The sequence below is a fragment of the Triticum dicoccoides genome, chromosome 7A (genome assembly GCF_002162155.2).
Source record: "Triticum dicoccoides isolate Atlit2015 ecotype Zavitan chromosome 7A, WEW_v2.0, whole genome shotgun sequence".
NCBI lineage: Eukaryota > Viridiplantae > Streptophyta > Magnoliopsida > Poales > Poaceae > Triticum > Triticum dicoccoides.
Window position 1 is genome coordinate 249762246 of NC_041392.1, and position 22071 is coordinate 249784316.

Here is a 22071-nt window from a genome sequence, read left to right on the forward strand (position 1 = left end):
CCATGGGGGTGGGCGGCGGGGAGGGGGGGAGAAAGGCGGGGCCGGAGTGGCGACCGCAGCGGCGAGGGGTGGCCGACGACGGCCGGAGTGGCCGCCGGCGGATCTGGGGCTAGGAGCGGGGGGCTACCAGGAGCGGGGGATATTGTTTTTCGGATAGCTCATCTTTCTCAGCCGGCCTCTCTGTAGACTGTAGTATAGCAAAATTCTTTGACAGTGCAAGCTTGAACAAGTCAGGGTCGGAGGAACACTTTGTGTGCTACCAAACGTCACAACGTAACTAGGTGATTATAAAGGAGCTCTACAGGTGTCTCCAAAGGTACATGTTGGGTTGGCGTATTTCGAGATTAGGATTTGTCACTCCGATTGTCGGAGAGGTATCTCTGGGCCCTCTCGGTAATGCACATCACATAAGCCTTGCAAGCATTGCAACTAATGAGTTAGTTGTGAGATGATGTATTACGGAACGAGTAAAGAGACTTGCCGGTAACGAGATTGAACTAGGTATTAAGATACCGACGATCGAATCTCGGGCAAGTAACATACCGATGACAAAGGGAACAATGTATGTTGTTATGCGGTCTGACCGATAAAGATCTTTGTAGAATATGTGGGAGCCAATATGAGCATCCAGGTTCCGCTATTGGTTATTGACCGGAGACGTGTCTCGGTCGTGTCTACATTGTTCTCGAACCCGTAGGGTCCGCACGCTTAAGGTTTCGATGACAGTTATATTATGAGTTTATGATTTTTGATGTACCGAAGGAGTTCGGAGTCCCGGATGAGATCGGGGACATGACGAGGAGTCTCGAAATGGTCGAGACGTAAAGATCGATATATTGGACGACTATATTCGGACATCGGAAAGGTTCCGAGTGATTCGGGTATTTTCGGAGGTACCGAGGAGTTACGGGAATACGAGGAAGAAGCAATGGGCCTTAATGGGCCTTAGTGGGAAGGACCAGGAGGTGACGCGCCCCCCTCCCAAGCCCAGTCCGAATTGGACAAGGGGTTTGGGGCGCGGCCTCTCTCTCCCTTCCTTCCCCTCTTCCCCCCTTTCCCCCCTTCTCCTAGTTGGACTAGGAAAGGAGGAAACCTACTCCAACTAGGAGTAGGAATCCTACTCCCTGGCGCGCCCCTCCTAGGGCCGGCCTCCTCCCCCTTGCTCCTTTATATACGGGGGTAGGGGGCACCTCTAGACACAACAATTGATCCTTGAGATCTCTTAGCCGTGTGCGGTGCCCCCCTCCACCATAATCCTCGATAATATTGTAGCGGTGCTTAGGCGAAACCCTGTGACGGTAGAACATCAAGATCGTCACCACGCCGTCGTGCTGACGGAACTCTTCCCCGACACTTTGCTGGATCGAAGTCCGGGGATCGTCATCGAGCTGAACGTGTGCTAGAACTCGGAGGTGCCGTAGTTTCGGTGCTTGATCGGTCGGGCCGTGAAGACGTACGACTATATCAACCGCGTTGTCATAATGCTTCCGCTTTCGGTCTACAAGGGTACGTAGACTACACTCTCCTCTTTTGTTGCTATGCATCACCATGATCTTGCGTGTGCGTAGGAAATTTTTGAAATTACTACGTTCCCCAACAGTGGTATCAGAGCCTAGGTTTTATGTGTTGATGTTATATGCACGAGTAGAACACAAGTGAGTTGTGGGCGATATAAGTCATACTGCTTACCAGCATGTCATACTTTGGTTCGGCGGTATTGTTGGATGAAGCGGCCCAGACCCACATTATGCGTACGCTTACGCGAGACTGGTTCTACCGACGTGCTTTGCACACAGGTGGCTAGCGGGTGTCAGTTTCTCCAACTTTAGTTGAACCAAGTGTGGCTACGCCCGGTCCTTGCGAAGGTTAAAACAACACCAACTTGACAAACTATCGTTGTGGTTTTGATGCGTAGGTAAGAATGGTTCTTGCTAAGCCCAGTAGCAGCCACGTAAAACTTACAACAACAAAGTAGAGGACGTCTAACTTGTTTTTGCAGGGGCATGTTGTGGTGTGATATGGTCAAGATGTGATGAGATATAAGTTGTTGTATGAGATGATCATGTTTTGTTGAAGTTATCGGCAACTGGAAAAATCCTTATGGTTGTCTCTCTATTGCATAAGATGCAAGTGCCCAATAATTGCTTTACTTTATCGCTATGCGATAGCAATAGTTGCAAGAGCAATTGTTGGCGAGACGACCATGTGACGACACATTGATATAGATCAAGATGATGGAGATCATGGTGTCATGCCGGTGACGATATAGATCATGACAGTACTTTGGAGATGGAGATCAAAGGCGCAAGATTATGATGGCCATATCATGTCACATATTTTGATTGCATATGATGTTTATCTTTTATACATCTTATTTTTGCTTAGTTTGACGGTAACATTTTTAAGATGATCTCTCGCTAAGTATCAAGAAGTGTTCTCCCTGAGTATGCACCGTTGCGAAAGTTCTTCGTGCTGAGACACCACGTGATGATTGGGTGTGAGAGGCTCTACGTTCAAATACAACGGGTGCAAAACAGTTGCACACGCGGAATACTCAGGTTATACTTGACGAGCCAAGCATATACAAATATGGCCTCGGAACACGGAGACCGAAAGGTCGAGCGTGAATCATATAGTAGATATGACCAACATAGTGATGTTCACCATTGAAACTACTCCATCTCACGTGATGATCGGACATGGTTTAGTTGATTTGGATCGCGTGATCACTTAGAGGATTAGAGAGATGTCTATCTAAGTGGGAGTTCTTAAGTAATATGATTAATTGAACTTTAATTTATCATGAACTTAGTCCTGGTAGTATTAGCATATCTATGTTGTAGATCAATAGCTCGCGTTGTTGTTTTCATATGTTTATTTTGATATGTTCCTAGAGAAAATTGTGTTGAAAGATGTTAGTAGCAATGATGTGGATTGGATCCGTGATCTGAGGTTTATCCTCATTGCTGCACAGAAGAATTATGTCCTTGATGCACCGCTAGGTGACAGACCTATTGCAGGAGCATATGCAGATGTTATGAACGTTTGGCTAGCTCAATATGATGACTACTTGATAGTTTAGTGCACCATACTTAACGGCTTAGAATTGGGACTTCAAATACGTTTTGAACGTCATGGACCATATGAGATGTTCCAGGAGTTGAAGTTAATATTTCAAGCAAATACCCGAGTTGAAAGATATGAAGTCTCCAACAAAGTTCTATAGCTAAAAGATGGAGGAGAATCTCTCAACTAGTGAGCATGTGCTCAGATTGTCTGGGTACTACAATCACTTGAATCAATTGGGAGTTAATCTTCCAGATAAAATAGTGATTGACAGAATTCTCTAGTCACCATCACCAAGTTAGTAGAACTTCGTGATGAACTATAATATGCAAGGGATAACGGAAACGATTCCCAAGCTCTTCGTGATGCTAAAATCGACGAAGGTAGAAATCAAGAAAAACATCAAGTGTTGATGGTAGACAAGACCACTAGTTTCAAGAAAAGGGCAAAAGGAAGAAGGGGAACTTCAAGAAGAATGGCAAGCAAGTTGCTGCTCAAGTGAAGAAGCCCAAGTCTGGTCCTAAGCCTGAGACTAAGTGCTTCTACTGCAAAGGGACTGATCACTGGAAGCGGAACTACCCCAAGTGATTGGCGGATAAGAAGGATGGCAAAGTGAACATAAGTATATTTGATATACATGTTATTGATGTGTGATTTACTAGTGTTTAATAGCAACCCCTCAGTATTTGATACTACTTCAGTTACTATGATTAGTAACTCGAAATGGGAGTTGCAGAATAAACAGAGACTAGTTAAGGGTGAAGTGACGATGTGTGTTGGAAGTGGTTCCAAGATTGGTATGATCATCATCGCACACTCCCTATACTTTCGGGATTAATGTTGAACCTAAATAAGTGTTATTTGGTGTTTGCGTTGAGCATGAATATGATTTGATCATGTTTATTGTAATATGGTTATTCATTTAAGTAAGAGAATAAATTGTTGTTCTGTTTACATGAATAAAACCTTATATGGTTACACACCCAATGAAAATGGTTCGTTGGATCTCGATCGTAGTGATACACATATTCATAATATTGAAACCAAAAGATGCAAAGTTAATAATGATGGTGCAATTTATTTATGGCACTGCCGTTTAGGTCATATTGGTGTAAAGCGCATGAAGAAAATCCATGCTGATGGGCTTTTGGAATCACTTGATTATGAATCACTTGATGCTTGTGAACCATGCCTCATGGGCAAGATGACTAAGACTCCGTTCTCCGGAACAATGGAGCGAGCAACTGACTTATTGGAAATAATACATACCGATGTATGCGATCCGATGAGTGTTGGAGCTCGCGGCGGGTATCGTTATTTTCTGACCTTCACAGATGATTTGAGCAGATATGGGTATATCTACTTGATGAAACATAAGTCTGAAACATTTGAAAACTTCATATAATTTCAGAGTGAAGTGGAAAATCATCATAACAAGAAAATAAAGTTTCTACGATCTGATCGTGGAGAAGAGTATTTGAGTTACAAGTTTGGTCTTCAGTTAAAACAATGTGAAATAGTTTCACTACTCACGCCACCTGGAACACCACAGCATAATGGTGTGTCCGAACGTCGTAACCGTACTTTATTGGATATAGTGCAATCTATGATGTTTCTTACCGATTTACCAACATCGTTTTGGGGTTATGCATTAAAGACAGCTGCATTCACGTTTAAAAGGGCACCATCTAAGTCCGTTGAGACGACACAATCTGAACTGTGGTTTGGCAAGAAACCAAAGTTGTCGTTTCTTAAAGTTTGGGATTGTGATGCTTATATGAAAAAGTTTCATCCTGATAAGCTCAAACCCAAATCGGAGAAATATGTCTTCATAGGATACCCAAACGAATTTGTTGGGTACACCTTCTATCACAGATCCGAAGGCAAATTCGTTGCTGAGAATGGATCCTTTCCAGAGAAGGAGTTTCTCTCGAAAGAAGTGAGTGGAAAACTTGATAAGGTAATTGTACCTGCTCCCTTATTGGAAAGTAGTTCATCACAGAAATCCGTTCCTGTGACTACTAGACCGATTAGTGAGGAAGCTAATGATGATGATCATGTAACTTCGGATCAAGTTACTACCGAACCTCGTAGGTAAACCAGAGTGAGATCCGCACTGGAGTGGTACGGTAATCCAGTTCTGGAGGTCATGTTACTTGACCATGACGAGCCTATGAACTATGAGGAAGCGATGATGAGCCCAGATTCCGCGAAATGGCTTGAGGCCATGAAATCTGAGATGAGATCCATGTATGAGAACAAAGTATGGACTTTGATTGACTTGCCCATTGATCGGCGAGCCATTGAGATTAAATGGATCTTCAAGAGGAAGACGGACGCTGATAGTAGTGTTACTATCTACAAAGCTAGACTTGTCGAAAAAGGTTTTTGACAAAGTTCAAGGTGTTGACTACGATGAGATTTTCTCACTTGTATCGATGCTTAAAGTCTGTCCGAATCATGTTAGCAATTGCCGCATTTTATGAAATCTGGCAAATGGATAACAAAACTGCAATCCTTAATGGATTTCTTAAAGAAGAGTTGTATATGATGCAACCAGAAGGTTTTGTCAATCCTAAAGGTGTTAACAAAATATGCAAGCTCCAACGATCCATCTATGGACTAGTGCAAGCATCTCGGAGTTGGAATATACACTTTGATAAGTTGATCAAAGCATATAGTTTTATACAGACTTGCGGTGAAGCCTGTATTTACAAGAAAGTGAGTGGGAGCACTACAACATTTCTGATAAGTATATGTGAATGACATATTGTTGATCGAAAATAATGTAGAATTATTCTGCAAAGCATAAAGGAGTGTTTTGAAAGAAGTTTTTCAAAGAAAGACCTCGGTGAAGCTGCTTACATATTAAGCATCAAGATCTATAGAGATAGATCAAGACGCTTGATAAGTTTTTTCAATGAGTACATACCTTGACAATTTTTTGAAGTAGTTCAAAAATGGAACAGTCAAAGAAAGAGTTCTTGGCTGTGTTACAAGGTGTGAAATTGAGTAAGACTCAAAGCCCGACCACGACAGAAGATAGAAAGAGAATGAAAGTCATTCCCTATGCCTCAGCCATAGGTTCTATAAAGTATGCCATGCTGTGTACCAGATCTATTGTATACCCTACACTGTGTTAAGCAAGGGAGTACAAGTGATACAAGAGTAGATCACTGGACATTGGTCAAAATTATCCTTAGTGGAATAAGGAAATATTTCTCGATTATGGAGGTGACAACAGGTTCGTCGTAAAAAGTTACGTCGATGCAAGTTTTGACACAGATCTGGATGACACTAAGTCTCGATCTAGGTACATATTGAAAGTGGGAGCAATTAGCTAGAGTAGCTCCGTGCAGAGCATTGTAGACATAGAATTCGCAAAATACTTACGGATCTGTATGTGACAGACCCGTTGACTAAAATTATCTCACAAGCAAAACATGATAACACCTTAGTACTCTTTGGGTGTTAATCACATAAACGATGTGAACTAGATTACTGACTCTAGTAAACCCTTTGGGTATAGGTCACATGACGATGTGAACTATGGGTGTTAATCACATGGTGATGTGAACTCTTAGTGTTGAATCACATGGCGATGTGAACTAGATTATTGACTCTAGTGCAAGTGGGAGACTGAAGGAAATATGCCCTAGAGGCAATAATAAAGTTATTATTCATTTCCTTATATCATGATAAATGTTTATTATTCATGCTAGAATTGTATTAACCGGAAACATAATACATGTGTGAATACATAGACAAACAGAGTGTCACTAGTATGCCTCTACTTGACTAGCTCGTTAATCGAAGATGGTTATGTTTCCTAACCATAAACAAAAGAGTTGTTATTTGATTAACGGGATCACATCATTAGAAGAATGATGTGATTGACATGACCCATTCCATTAGCTTAGCACCCGATCGTTTAGTATGTTGCTATTGCTTTCTTCATGACTTATACATGTTCCTATGACTATGAGATTATGCAACTCCCATTTGCTGGAGGAACACTTTGTGTGCTACCAAACGTCACAACGTAACTAGGTGATTATAAAGGAGCTCTACAGGTGTCTCCAAAGGTACATGTTGGGTTGGCGTATTTCGAGATTAGGATTTGTCACTCCGATTGTCGGAGAGGTATCTTTGGGCCCTCTCGGTAATGCACATCACATAAGCCTTGCAAGCATTGCAACTAATGAGTTAGTTGTGAGATGATGTATTACAGAACGAGTAAAGAGACTTGCCGGTAACGAGATTGAACTAGGTATTAAGATACCGACGATCGAATCTCGGGCAAGTAACATACCGATGACAAAGGGAACAATGTATGTTGTTATGCGGTCTGACCGATAAAGATCTTCGTAGAATATATGGGAGCCAACATGAGCATCCAGGTTCCGCTATTGGTTATTGACCGGAGACGTGTCTCGGTCATGTCTACATTGTTCTCGAACCCGTAGGGTCCACATGCTTAAGGTTTCGATGACAGTTATATTATGAGTTTATGAGTTTTGATGTACCGAAGGAGTTCGGAGTCCCGGATGAGATCAAGGACATGACGAGGAGTCTCGAAATGGTCGAGACATCAAGATCGATATATTGGACGACTATATTCGGACATCGGAAAGGTTCCGAGTGATTCGGGTATTTTCGGAGGTACCGGGGAGTTACGGGAATACAAGGAAGAAGCAATGGGCCTTAATGGGCCTTAGTGGGAAGGACCAGGAGGTGACGCGCGCCCCTCCCAAGCCCAGTCCAAATTAGACAAGGGGTTTGGGGCGCGGCCTCTCTCTCCCTTCCTTCCCCTCTTCCCCCCTTTCCCCCTTCTCCTAGTTGGACTAGGAAAGGAGGAAACCTACTCCAACTAGGAGTAGGAATCCTATTCCCTGGCGCGCCCCTCCTAGGGCCGGCCTCCTCCCCTTTGCTCCTTTATATACGGGGGTAGGGGGCACCTCTAGACACAACAATTGATCCTTGAGATTTCTTAGCCATGTGCGGTGCCCCCCTCCACCATAATCCTCGATAATATTGTAGCGGTGCTTAGGCGAAGCCCTGTGACGGTAGAACATCAAGATCGCCACCGCGCCGTCGTGCTGACGGAACTCTTCCCCGACACTTTGCTAGATCGGAGTCCGGGGATCGTCATCGAGCTAAACGTGTGCTAGAACTCGGAGGTGCCGTAGTTTCGGTGCTTGATCGGTCGGGCCGTGAAGACGTACGACTACATCAACCGCGTTGTCATAACGCTTCCGCTTTCGGTCTACAAGGGTACGTAGACTACACTCTCCTCTCTCGTTGCTATGCATCACCATGATCTTGCATGTGCGTAGGAAATTTTTGAAATTACTACGTTCCCCAACACACATAATAAGAGCAGCATGATGCCAGTATCTTTAATATGTTGTGACTGCAGATGGAGCGGCCGCCGTGGAGACCCTTCAGGTGGAGCTTGCCCGAGCCAAGGAGCAAGCAAGGAGTAGCAATGCGGCTGCTTTGCAAGCGGCCGAAGAGTTAAGGGCCGAACAGGCCGCACATTGTGAGAGCAAAGAGAAAATGGCCAAGATGGCTGTAAAGTTAAAAGATACTGCCGACCGTTGCCAGCTTCTTGAAGAAGAAAATCGGGCGAAGGTGACGGACCTGGAAAAGGCCACGATGGCGACCAAAGACACCCACTCTGCGATGAGAGCGAAAAAGGAGGAGTTGCGTCAAGCCGGGGATATCACGTCTGGGAAACCGTTTATGCTGCGGAGGAAGTTTGGAGATCCTCGGTATGCCCCTCTGGACCGGCTGTGGAGTTCGGCGGACACATATCTGGACTTGGCGGCGAGCGCTGTCGATGCGGCCGAATACTTCCGAGATCAAACAGATCGTGAAGTGGACAAGCTATTCTGGTCACAATTTAACATTCCAGAGCGTCCGCTTCCACTGATTGATCGGCTTGCCGAATGGGCCGAGCTGAATAGATTATCCGGACTCGCCATGAGGTCTGTTGTGGATCATCTGTTGCCGAAAAGGCCAAAGCCAAATAGCTATTTTAGTTTGGTGAAGGAGTTCCTTGGTGCGGTGCCGCACATTAATGCGATGAAGAGGTCGGTGTGCATAAAAGGCTCGCGGATGGCCCTTGCTCGTGTCAAAACATACTGGGCGGAGATGGATGCCACCACTGTTGCGGCGCAGGGTTCGGCCATAGGCCGAGTGGCTGTCGAGCACTATTTTGAAGAAGTTCTTGAAGGCGCTCTTTTGATAGAGGCCCATTTCTCGAAGAATATTATGTTTGAGTGACATGTATTCCCATTAAAAACAATGTTTTATTAAGTTTATCAAGGCTGTACTTATACTTTTGCCCGAAAGTATTATGATGCCTCCTGTGCGGCCGTTTATGTATATATGTATATAACCTGAAAGATTGCAGTCGTCGGCTTCAGCCCCCACACATATAATGCGGGGGTGCTCGCAGAAGACGCATGTTCACACTTGATCCAATGTCTTGTTCCATTAAGGAGGTGATAGCGCAGCGAACTAGGCAACCAGACTATAATGCTTTAACACTTTCACTTAGCTAGAGGAGTTTGACCATGGGGCTACTATATAGCCCCTGGTGGCTCCGCACTCATCCGAATTCGGGGTGCGTACATGCCTGGCCGGGAAACGGCCCTTCATTAAGGCGGAGGAATCCCGAAGATTCCGACAGGTCATCGAGTGGTTGACCAGTCTCATGCTATATCATGACAGTCAGTTTTCGGCTTTCTCTACTAAGGTGCCCGTCCGGATGAACCAGGGTACAATCGCAGTAGTTCTCCTGGTGCCGCCTTAGCTGATAGAGCGGAACGTAAGGCAGCAAAACACAGGAGCCAGGCAAACCCAACATTTGACCAAAGAGATGATTTGGAGCTGATGCATATAAGGCCAAACTCGTGACGCCGAACACTCCCTAAGGTATTCGGTCTTTATGGTGTAAACCAGGCCTAAACAGTGCCCTTTGTAATAAGCCCCTGGTGTCCAGGTACGTGCAATATTCTGACGTGTCCACATGCCAATACGTCAGCATCCTTCTCAATTGTACTGAGAATCCGAGGGATGTGTATCAATAGGAGATAGTAAAAAAGGTTTACGCAGGGTCTTAATCTAAAAAGAATCCTTGGGAAGGGTCCCTGCTGCACGTCTGCGCCTGTGTCTCCGTTGTGCCGTATTCTGGACGGGTGTAGCACGATGGTCATCTGAAAAAGAGAGGAACTTAATTGAAAAGTTGCCGTGCAAAAGGTAAGTTACACTAAATAAACAATATGAGTAAAGTTGAGCCTGATTGTCACTTGTGCGCGCGCGTTGAGCCCCTTGTATTGTAATAGGGGTATAGCCATCAAACCTGTAGAATTACATATAGCAGTACCGGACTTGTCCAACCATGTCCGTGGTCTTAACGACCTGTCAGATGCTTTAGTTGGTGAGGCCGTTTAGTGTGCGGCTGCCAAGGCAGCCGTACGGTCTTCCGCACGCAAGGAGCGCTCAATATTTCCATTTACTGTAATGATGCCACATGGACCGGGCATCTTAAGCATGAGGGAAGCGTAATGCGGTATTGCGTTAAAGCGAGCGAAAGCTTCGCGTCCGAGTAGTGCTTGATAGCCACTTTGGAACAGAGTGATGTGGAACGTTAAATGTTCGCTACGGAAGTTATCAGGAAAGTCGAATATAGCCTCTAGTAGCAGGGAGCCCGTGCAATGGGCCTCTAGGCCTGGCGTTACTCCTTTAAAGGTAGTATTGCTGCAGCTAATTTTTGTTGGGTCTATCCCCATTTTGCGGTCTGTGTCCTGATATATCAGGTTTAGACTGCTGCCACCGTCCATCGGGACTCGTGTGAAGTGGTATCCGTCAATTATTGGGTCTAATACCAAGGCAGCCCATCCTGCACGCCGGATACTTGCCGAGTAATCTTGATGGTCGAAGGTGACCGGTTGGAACGACCAGTGGCAGGACTCCGCGGTGATAGGCCCTGGGGCATGTGTCTCTAGGAGTGCCACTTTGTTTCTCCCCTTTGTCACGTGTAATACGTTTACTGTTTTGACTTCTGGTGGGAACTTCTTCTGTTCCCAAGTGCTTTGCTTGCGAGGCTCGTCCTCGTCTTCGCTTGGTGTATCCTGCCCCTTGTGTTCAGCGTTGAGCTTGCCGGACTGCTTGAAGACCCAATATTCTCTATGGGTATGATCTGCAGGTTTATCGGGGGTGCTATGGATCTGACATATTTGGTCCAGAATCTTGTTTAGGCTAGACAGTTCATCTCTGTTACCTTTGGGGGGCAGCTTTTGCTGACCTGGCCTAGAGCTTTTGAATCCGGCGTTTACCGTTGTGCTCTTCGGGCTGTCTTCTTTACCCCGGCGCTTGTTTTTGCTGCGTCGTGATTTCCCGTTTCCATCCCTAACTTCGGATGTACTTGGGTCACTGGTGCTGCATCGGGCTAACCAGCTGTCCTCGCCCGCGCAAAAGCGGGTCATGAGGCTTGTTAATGCTGCCATTGTTCTCGGTTTTTCTTAGCCGAGGTGTCTGGCAAGCCATTCGCCTCGAACGCTGTGCTTGAAAGCTGCTAAGGCTTCGGCGTCCGGACAGTCGACTATTTGGTTCTTTTTAGTGAGGAACCTGTTCCAAAGCTTTCGGGCTGAGTCTCCAGGCTGTTGAGTTATATGACTTAAATCGTCTGCATCCGGTGGTCGGACATAGGTCCCTTGAAAATTTGCCAGAAAGGCGTCTTCGAGCTCTTCCCAGCTTCCAATGGAGTTTTTGGGGAGGCTTTTAAGCCAGTGCCGAGCTGGCCCTTTGAGCTTCAGGGGTAAGTACTTGTTGGCGTGGGGATCGTCTCCTCGAGCCATATGGATATGGAGGATGTAGTCCTCAATCCAGACCCCAGGGTCTGTCGTTCCATCGTATGCCTCTATGTTTACGGATTTGAATCCCTCTGGAAATTCATGGTCCATCACCTCATTGGTGAAACATAGGGGGTGTGCGGCACCCCAGTATTTGGGTGTACCATGGTATTGGGATGTTTGTTGTGTTGCATTGCATGCTGGAGCGCGCTTGCGTGGCCCGTAGATGGATCTGGTTGCGCCGTACTTTTGATGCGAGTCCTCACGTGGATCGCGTACCGGCTTATGTGTGGCCTCGTTTGCCGTTCTATGTTGGCCACGAGGTCGTCTATCCGACTGGATGGCCGTTTTGTTTTTTGATTGCGGGGGATCTAAGGCCTCCTCATCGAATTCAGGTAGCAGCTTTCGCGTAGCTCTTTGTGTGGCGATTACCGCCGTACTTCGCTGCAGTGTTGAGTACTTCACTCCATCTGATTCTGAGTGTGTCTTGTGCAACCCTGAGCCTTTGCTTCTGCTTTTTCGGACTCCTCGCAGTGGCAACCAGCCTTTGATGGGCATTCTGTTGCTCCGGGTGCCTGTCCGGTGTGATGTCGTCTGGACTGTTATCTTCGACGGGGTCGGGTTGTTCAGTTTGATTCTCCGTGTTGCCCTGGTCGGGCGATGGTTCACCCTGCTCTATCGCTGGGTCTATATGACCGCTGTTTCTGCCGAGGCGGGATTTGGAGCGGCGCTTACGCCGCCGCTTTGACTGCTTCTCCAGGGAACAACCCTTCGCTGCGTCCTTCCGTTCCTCGTCGTCGTTTTCTTTAGGTGTGTCCACCATGTATACATCATATGATGAAGTGGGCGTCCGGTGCCCTGTGGGCAGTGGTTCCTGTTCGTCTCCTGCATCGTCGTCCATACCGTCGATGTCTTTGGAGTCAAAGTCGAGCATGTCGGTCAAATCGTCGACAGTGGCTACTAAGTGGGTGGTGGGTGGGCAACGAATTTCTTCGTCATCCGCATCCCAATCCTGCCGAACATAGTTCGGCCCGGACTCTCCTGACAAGGAGAGAGAGCGTAATGAGTTCAGTATGTAGCCGAAGGGCGAGTGCTGAAAAATATCCGCGGAAGTAAACTCCATGATCGGCGCCCAGTCGGATTCGATAGGTACGGGCGCAGGTGGTTCGGAGTCCGTGGCCGGGAAGAATCCGGTAGTTCGGCGTCACGGCTCCCGTGAAGGGTAAGGTCGATACTCGGCTCGATCGCCGATGAGAGTGCGGCCTCCGTGGCGGGGTCTATCCACCCGTCCATGGATGGCGCAACTGGCTCCGAATTGAGGGTCAGAGCGGTTGCCGACGCGATCTCCTGAACACTGTCTGATGGTAGAGCTAAATCATGCTCATCGTGACCATGTGGCGCATAAGGAAGGGGCTCGAATCCGTTGAAGATCAAGTCTTCGCGGATATCGGCCATGTAGTTTAAGCTTCCAAACCTGACCTGGTGGCCAGGGGCGTAACTCTCGATCTGCTCCAGATGGCCAAGCGAGTTGGCCCACAGTGCGAAGCCGCCGAACACAAAGATCTGTCCGGGGAGAAAAGTCTCACCCCGAACTGCATCGCTATCGATGATTGAGGGAGCCATCAAGCCTAATGATGATGACACAGGGAAACTCTCAATGAAAGCACCAATTTCGGTGTCAAAACCGGCGGATCTCGGGTAGGGGGTCCCGAACTATGCGTCTAAGGCGGATGGTAATAGGAGGCAGGGGACACGATGTTTTACCCAGGTTTGGGCCCTCTTGATGGAGGTAAAACCCTACATCCTGCTTTATTTATTCTTGATAATATGAGTAGTACAAGAGTTGATCTACCACGAGATCGGAGAGGCTAAACCCTAGAAGCTAGCCTATGGTATGATTGTCTGTTGTCCTACGGACTAAAACCCTCCGGTTTATATAGACACCGGAGGGGGCTAGGGTTACACAAGATCGGTTACAAAGGAGGAGATATACATATCCGTATTACCTAGCTTGCCTTCCACGCCAAGTAGAGTCCCATTCGGACACGGGACGAAGTCTTCAATCTCGTATCTTCATAGTCCAACAGTCCGGCCAAAGGATATAGTCTGGCTGTCCGGAGACCCCCTAATCCAGGACTCCCTCACCCGACTCCTGTGCTTGCTACCCTACGTTCCGCTACATCAATTAGGGTAGTAAAGGGAGAACTACTGTGATTGTGCCCTGGTCTAAACCAGATGAGCACCTCAGTAGAGAAAGCCGAAAACTGACTGTCATGATGTAGAGAGAGCCGGTCAGCTGTTCGGAGGTCTCAAACCGTTGGAGGTTTTTCCGCATTTCACGAAGGATGTACTCCCCGATCAGACGCTGACATCACTCTAGTTCATATACCAGGGGTTGCGCCTATGTTTTATTATAAAACTCCTATGGCTAAGTGAGGGCGTTCAAGCCGTATAGTCTGGTTGCCTGGTTCGTTGTGCTAAACAACTCCTTCAAGGACCATATAATTGGATCAAGATTGTTTAGATACCATCCGGAACACCTCCATACTACCCACGTGAGGGCAGAAGCCGATGACTGGCCAACCCTCAGATTTCATACAAAACGTCCGCACAGGAGGATGCAATCAAAACATAATAAAAATTATCTTACAAAGCAGATTCGTTTTCATCATACAAGGCAAAATATGAATGTATTCATTCGAGAATAACATCCTTCCCGCACTGCGTTGCTACAAGTCGAGATCCCTCCAGGACATCCACAAAATATCGCTCGGGTGTGCGGTGCTCCTTACCCTCCGGCGGCCCCCGGACCACCTCGACGACGTCCATCTTCGCTCACCACATCTTGCAATGAGCGAAGGCCATGCGGGCACCCTTGATGCAGATTGATCGCTTGACGATGTCTAGCCGCGGACAAGCCTCCACATCCCGCTTCAGGAGGCCAAAATAACTGCTAGGTATAGCTTCGGCTGGCCATAGTCGGATTATTAAATCCTTCATGGCTAGTTCAGCCATCCTGTGCAGCTCAACTAACTGTTTCAGTTGATCGGCAAAGGCCACCGGATGCTCTGGCACAGCATACTGCGACCATAACAGCTTCTCTAGATAATCCCCTTCCCTGGCTTGGAAGAACTCCGCAACATCGGATACACTGCGTGGCAGATCCATAAAAGCACCAGGGCAACTCCGAATCCGGGTTAATAAAAGGTACTTCCTCTCCGCATACTTGCTCTGCATGTTAAACGCCTTACCCCCTGCGATCTTCTTCGCCTCCTGGATCTCCTGGAGAGCGGCCCGGGCCTCATTCCGGGCGGCCTCTGCGCTTTGACGAGCCTTGGTAAGTTCGGCCTCTCGAACCGACGCCTCGCGCTCCAAAGCTTCACACTTCTTCACCATGTCCTGGAGCTCCTGCTGGACCTCACCGACCCGGGCCTTGAGCTTCTTAGGGGCGGCTTGCTGTTGGACAACCTTCCCCTCGGCTTCGGCCAGCGCCTTCCTCAGGGCGTCGACCTCAGTCGTCGCTTCTGTACCGATCATGGCATTTTGGTCATCGCATATCATTTTCTTCTTTTCGAATATATAACAGGTTATTGCCTACCTTGCTTCTCCTCGAGCCGCCTCTTCACTTGGATCATCTCTCCCTCGGCCTCCGCCAGTTTCTGCTTCAGTCCGGAGACTTTGGCAGTATGTGAGGCCGCGGCCAGCAACGATGCCTGTATTTAAGAAAAAATTAGTTAGTTTCCTGTCATAGGAGATTGATCCTCTGTCTGGTTTTTTCTTTCCGAACACCGGACAGTGTCTCAGGGGCTGCTGTCTACATTGGGATTCTCTCCTTTTGGTGTCACTTACCTCAAAACCTATCAGTAGGGTGCCGCAGGCCTCGGTTAGTCTGCTCTTGGCGGACTGAACCCTTTCAATCACTGTTCACATAAGGACACGGTGCTCATCCATAATGGAAGCACCTCGCAGCGCTTCCAGCAGATTATCCGGTGCCCCTGGTTGGACAGGGGCCACCGGCGGAACAGGCATCCTCCCTTCTTTCGAAGGAGGGTGTGTGCTGGATTCCAGAGCCGCCTCGGTATCCGGAATGGAGTCCGGTTGGGGGCCGAATTGTATACGGCCCTCCCCGCCAGCCTTCGGGGGGATTGATTCCCCTTGGTGTCTGGCGATGGGGGTTTCGCCTGCGGGCGCCTCCTGAGGCTCTCCCCCGCTAGGAACAGTCCTTCAGGACAACACCTCCACATCATCCCTGGTCTTGGAGGAGTGTGCGGCTGGCGGGGAGTCGCTGGCCATCGCCTTGGAATCCAGCGAGCCTCCTGGGATCGCGGAGGGCTATGGTGGGCCGGACTACAATAACATAACCAATCATCTCAATACAATGAGGAGGGGAAACTTCAGGGTAGGATAAGATATTAGTACTTACGATGCGGCTCGAGGCTTAGCGCGGGGGTGTCTCTCTGGACTGTCATCGACGTCCCATGCGGAGTTATCCGCGAGGGAGCCCTTCCCCCTTTTGGGCGCCTTCGTCTCCAGAGTTGCGGAGGCCGCCCTCTTCTTCCTTCCCCCATCAGGGGAGAATCGCTCTCCTCCTCCTCCTCTTTTGCGTCGTCTTCGGTGGTGGGGGAATGAGCCTTGTCTTCGGACGTCGCGTCCCAGGTACCCTTGTGGCGGGGGCCGCTCCGGACCCCCTTCGCCTTTCCTGTGGCCTTCTTCTCTGGTGCCTTATAAGATGCCGGCTCCAGCATCTTTGCTAAGCGCGGGATGACTGGCTCCTCGGGAAAGGGAGCCGGACACCGGATCTGCTTCGCCTTCTTCAACTAGTACTGAAAAAGCAATGGTAATGAAAGCTTAGATATCATCCTTGAAATAAGCAAGTAAGGGATGTGTTGAAAACAACATACCTCATTGGGTGGGTGATTTATGTCGTGACCCCGGTCCGAGTCAGTGGCCAGAGGTACCTCGTTGCCCTTGAAAAGCAACTTCCAGGCATCTTGATGAGTCGTTTCAAAAAGCCTCACCAGGGTATGGTGTTTCTTTGGGTTGAAATCCCATAGAGGACGGCTTCGGCTCTGGCAGGGAAGGATTCAGCGCACCAACATCACCTGGATTATGTCGACAAGCTTGATGTCCCTATCGGTCATACTTTGGATACGCGTTTGCAGCGCAATCAGCTCATCCGACGAACACCAGTTTGGGCTCTTCTCAACCCAGGAGGTGAGCCGCATGGGGGCGCCGGAGTTGAATTCGGCAGCCGCGGCCCAAGTGGCATCGTGGGGTTCGGTGATGTAGAACCATAGCTTCTGCCATTCCTTGACAGATTCCACGGATGTGCCTTTTCGCCAAGAGACATTGGTGAGCTTGCTCACCATGGCGCCCCCGCACTCTACGTGTTGTCCATCCACCACCTTGGGCTTCACGTTGAAGGTTTTGAGCCACAGCCCTAAGTGGGGGTGGATGCGGAGGAAGGCCTCGCACACGACGATGAACGCCGAGATATTGAGGAAGGAGTTCGGGGATAGATCGTGGAAGTCTATCCCGTAGTAGAACATTATCCCGCGGATGAAGGGGTGGAGTGGAAACCCTAGCCCGCGGAGGAAATGAGGGATGGACACTACCCTCTCGTTGGGCTTCGGTGTGGGGATGATTTGTCCCCGGGCTGGAAGACGGTGGGCGATTTCCTTCGCCAGGTACCCGGCCGCCCGAAGATCGGCGATGTCCTCCTCCTTAACAGAGGAGGCCATCCATTTGCCTTGACCTTCAGATCCGGACATGGTTGAGTGCTTTCTCGAGACAGGGAAATGGGAACTTGGGCGTTGGAGCTCAAGAGCGGTGAGGCATGAAGAAAGCGTGGGAGAAGAAAGGGGAATCTTATCTCCTTATAAGGGCAGTGAATATGGAACGCCCCGCATTCACCTTAAAATTCGCCTGCTCCCAAGGGTTGTGTAATCGGCACGGTTGGGTTACCCATGCTCGTATTGATGAGAATCCCATAATAAGGGGACACGATCTCTGCTTTGACAAGATGTGCCAATGACAACCGCGTCTCGAAACATGGGGCGAAAAACGGTTCGAAATTATGATCGGACAGGGGGCGGCCAGCCCTTGAGGCCCTTCTCTCCTTTCTCCTGAACCCATTAGGGCCCACTACTTCCCCGGGGGGTTCTGGTAACCTCCCGGTACTCCAGAAAATACCCGAAACACTTCGGAACTATTCCGGTGTCCAAATATAACCTTCCAATATATCGATCTTTACCTCTCGACCATTTCGAGACTCCTCGTCATGTCCGTTATCTCATTCGGGACTCCGAACAAACTTCGGTCATCAAATCACATAACTCATAATACTAATCGTTATCGAACGTTAAGCGTGCGGACCCTACGGGTTCGAGAACTATGTAGACATGACCGAGACACATCTCCGGTCCATAACCAATAGAGGAACCTGGATGCTCATATTGGTTCCTACATATTCTACGAAGATCTTTATCGGTCAAACCGCATGACAACATACGTTGTTCCCTTTCTCATTGGTATGTTACTTGCCCGAGATTCGATCATCGATATCGTCATCCCTAGTTCAATCTCATCACCGGCAAGTCTGTTTACTCGTTCTATAATGTATCATCCCGTAACTAACTCAGTAGTCACATTGCTTGCAAGGCTCATAGTGATGTGCATTACCGAGAGGGCCCAGAGACACCTCTCCGATAGACGGAGTGACAAATCCTAATCTCGATCTATGCAAACTCAACAAACACCATCGGAGACACCTATAGAGCATCTTTATAATCACCCAGTTATGTTGTGACGTTTGATAGCACACAAGGTGTTCCTCTGATATTCGGTAGTTGCATAATCTCATAGTCAGAGGAACGTGTATAAGTCATGAAGAAATCAATAGCAATAAAACTAAACGATCATTATGCTAAGCTAACGGATGGGTCTTGTCCATCACATCATTCTCTAATGATGTGATCCCGTTGATCAAATGACAACACATGTCTATGGTCAGGAAACTTAACCATCTTTGATTAACAAGCTAATCAAGTAGAGGCATACTAGGGACACTCTATTTGTCTATGTATTCACACATGTACTAAGTTTCCGATTAATACAATTCTAGCATGAATAATAAACATTTATCATGATATAAGGAAATATAAATAACAACTTTATTATTTCCTCTAAGGCATATTTCCTTCATATACGTGGAATAGAGTATGGTGGAGGTTGTGAGGAGAAGGCAAAAAGGAGAAAGTATCACATCAACTAGGCAAATTAATGGGCTATGGAGATGCCCATCAATTGATATTGATGCAAGTGAGTAGGGATTGCCATGCAACCGGATGCACTAGAGCTATAAGTGTATGAAAGATCAAAAGAAGACTAAGTGGGTGTGCATCCAACTTGCTTGCTCACGAAGACCTAGGGCAATTTGAGGAAGCCCATCATTGGAATATACAAACCAAGTTCTATAATGAGACTCTCTATCATGAAGAACATGGTGCTATTTTTGAAGCACGAGTGTGGAAAAGGATAGTAACATTGTCCCTTCTCTCTTTTTTTATTTTGGGCTATTTGGCCTATTTTTTATTTTAAGTGTGGAGTCTCATCCCAACTTGTGAAGGAATCATAGCTTCCATCATCCTTTCCTCACATGGGACAATGCTCTAATAATGATGATCATCAGACTTTTATTTACTTACAACTCAACAATTACGACTCGATATTAGAACAAAGATATGACTCTATATGAATGCCTCCGGCGGTGTACCGAGATGTGCAATGATCTAGCGCATCATGTATAAAAAATATGAACGGTGGCCAAGCCACAAATACTATGCCAACAACATGATCATGCAAAGAAATATTACAATGATGGTGCGTGTCATAATAAACAGAATGGTGGAAGTTGCATGGCAATATATCTCGAAATGGCTATGAAAATGCCATAATAGGTAGGTATTGCGGCTGTTTTGAGGGAGGGTATATGGTGGGTTTAATGCACCGGCGAAAGTTGTGTGGTACTAGAGAGGCTAGTAATGGTGGAAGGGTGAGAGTGCGTATAATCCATGGACTCAACATTAGTCATAAAGAACTCTCATACTTATTGCAAAAAATTATTAGCCATCGAAGCAAAGTACTAATATGCATGCTCCTAGGAGGGTAGATTTGTAGGAAAATACCACCACTCATCCCCGACCACCACTCATAAGGAAGACAATAAAAAATAAATCATGCTCTAACTTCAATGCATAATGATAGACCATACGTGCATGCTTCAGGAATCACAAACCTTAACACAAGTATTTTTACTAATCCACAATTACTCTCTAGCATTATTCTACTATCACCATCTTTATATCTCAAAACAAATGCAAGGAATCAAACTTCTCATATATTCAATGCTCTTTATGGAAGTTTTTATTATACCCCTCTTGGATACCCATCATATTAGGACCAAATTCATAACCTAAGAAAATTGCCATACTATTTTTAAGACTCTCAAAATAATATAAGTGAAGGATGACATTACATAAATTTATACAAAATAAATCCACCGCCATGCTCTTAAAAGATATAAGTGAAGCACTAGAGCAATTTCCTAGCTCAAAAGATATAACTAAAGCACATAGAGTATTCTAATAAATTCACGATTAATGTGTGTCCCTCTAAAAAGTTGTGTACAACAAGGATGGTTGTGGAAAACTAAAAATCAAAGACTCATATAATACAAGACGGTCCAAGCAAAATACATATCATGTGGTGAATAAAAATGCAACCTCAAGTAAAATTACTGATGGATTGAAGACATAAGAGGGGATGCCATCCGGGTCATCCCCAAGCTTAGATGATTGGTTGTCCTTGAATAGTACCTTAGGGTGCCTTGGTCATCCCCAAGCTTAGGCTCTTGCCACTCCTTATTCCATAATCCATCAAATCTTTACCCAAAACTTGAAAACTTCAAAACACAAAACTCAACAGAAAACTAGTTAGATCCGTTAGTATGATAAAGCAAATCACCACTTTAGGTACTGTTGTGAACTCATTCTAAATTTATATTGGTCTTATATCTACTGTACTCTAACTTCTCCATGGTTCATACCCCCCGATACTACCCATAGATGAAGGAAATATGCCCTAGAGGCAATAATAAAGTTGTTATTTATATTTCCTTATATCATGATAAATGTTTATTATTCATGCTAGAATTGTATTAATCGGAAACTTAGTACATGTGTGAATACATAGACAAACAAAGTGTCACTAGTATGCCTCTACTTGACTAGCTCCCTGAATCAAAGATGGTTAAGTTTACTAACCATAGACATGAGTTGTCATTTTATTAATGGGATCACATCATTAGAGAATGATGTGATTGACTTGACCCATTCCGTTAGCTACGCATTTGATCGTTTAGTATATTGCTATTGCTTTCTTCATGACTTATACATGTTCCTATGACTATGAGATTATGCAACTCCCGAATACCGGAAGAACACTTTGTGTGCTACCAAACGTCACAACGTAACTGGGTGATTATAAAGGTGCTCTATAGGTGTCTCTGATGGTACTTGTTGAGTTGGCATAGATCGAGATTCGGATTTATCACTCCGATTGTCGGAGAGGTATCTCTGGGCCCTCTCGGTAATGCACGTCACTATAAGCCTTGCAAGCAATGCAACTAATGAGTTAGTTGCGGGATGATGTATTACGGAACGAGTAAAGAGACTTGCCTCTAACGAGATTGAACTAGGTATTGAGATACCGATGATCGAATCTCAGGCAAGCAATATACCGATGACAAAGGGAACAACGTATGTCGTTATGCGGTTTGACCGATAAAGATCTTCGTAGAATATTAAGAATCAATATGAGCATCTAGGTTCCGCTATTGATTATTGACCGGAGATGAGTCTCGTTCATGTATACATAGTTCTCGAACCCGTAGGGTCCTCACGCTTAACGTTCGGTGACGATCGGTATTATGAGTTTATGTGTTTTGATGTACTGAAGGTAATTCAGAGTCCCGGATATGATCAGGGACATGACGAGGAGTCTCGAAATGGTCGATACATAAAGATTGATATACTGGACAGCTATATTCGGATACCGGAAGGGTTTCGGATGATCTCAGAGAAAA